This window comes from Bison bison, unplaced genomic scaffold (genome assembly GCF_000754665.1).
Source record: "Bison bison bison isolate TAMUID 2011002044 unplaced genomic scaffold, Bison_UMD1.0 scf7180017862399, whole genome shotgun sequence".
Classification (NCBI taxonomy): domain Eukaryota; kingdom Metazoa; phylum Chordata; class Mammalia; order Artiodactyla; family Bovidae; genus Bison; species Bison bison.
The window spans coordinates 10,579-11,953 of record NW_011492971.1 but is presented as its reverse complement, the minus strand read 5'-3'; positions in this window follow the sequence as shown (position 1 = coordinate 11,953).

Sequence of the window (1,375 nt, the reverse complement as noted above, 5' to 3'; positions counted from 1 at the left end):
ACTAGAGAAAGCCTGTGTTCACTCACAAAGACCCAGCACAGCCAAAGATAAATAAATAAATAAATATTTTTAAATGTCATCCCTTTATAAAACCACACTTACACAGGCTGTCAGGTTGTAGCAAGCTTCTTATTAAGCTGACCTTCCACTACTGCTACAGGGGATTGTATTCAGTGACTTGAACTTCAGCTATTTCGGGACACTATCACTGGGGAACTGAGGCTGCTTTTAAATAAGATTGAACTCTATACACTTTCACTGTATTCCTGAGAGCCTTCTTTATTGTGTGGGGCAGGAGTGGCAGGCAGAAGTGCCTATTACATTGTTGAGGCAGGATTCAGAGGGGTTTTTCAAAGAGGCTTTTTTTTTAGTCTGGGCAGGGATTTGTTTCCCATGAATACAAATGGAATATAAATAGTTGGGGGTTATGCTTTTAAAAAACATTTATAAGCAGCTGGCTTAAAATTCCTCAGTACTTCTTTTCTCAGCTCTCAGCATAAGCAGCACAGGAAAGACTGAAACTAAAAAAAGCCAAATGGGCCTTCCTTTTATGTGTCCAGTCAAAAAAGGTGGTTAATAAATGAACTTCTGTCTCCATGGGTCTTCTGGCCCCTCATCCTCTCGCTTCATAGTGGAATCCAGGAAATTGCTCTACTGAAAGAACTAAGGACTTCCCTGGGGTCCAGTGGTTAAGACTGCATGCTACCAATGCTAGGGGCATGAGTTTGATTCCTGATCGGGAAATTAAGAGCCCACACACCACCATGGTATGCCCCCCTCCCCCCCAAAAGTTTCTGCTCAGGTGCAATATTAAAAAAAAAAAACAAGTAGGAACTAAGAAAAAGTGCTGGCCCAAGTTCAAAAGCACAGAGAAGTGGAGAACTATTGGAGAACTGAACAGGAAGCAGTTTCAGTTGGAGAAAAGTTACCAAGCTCAGTGATGTCTTCATGGGAACAGGAAGCCTTCAGCTCTGCTCCAGCCCACAGGTGCCAAGCCAGCGGCATCTGGCCTTCTGCACATGAGAGGCCGTCATGCTGGGCGCTGAAAAGATGTCAGAGAAGCAGCTGATAGTGAATGTTTTGAAATTTTGGGGTTAAGAGGCTGTGGACGACGACCACCCTGTTTGACTTCAGTGATCACCAGAGCGAGCAGATTCCCCTCCCCTGGAATGCATGGAGCAGGGGGCTGGGCTGTAGAGTCACATTCCAAAGATAACCACTGAGGTAGACCTTTTTTGCCACATGCCATGGGGGAATCTTAGTTCCCTGACCAGGGATCAAACCTGTGCCCCCCTCAGTGGAAGTGCAGAGTCCTAACCACTGGACTACCTGGGAAGTCCATGTGCTAAGTTGCTTCAGTCGTGCCTAACTCTTT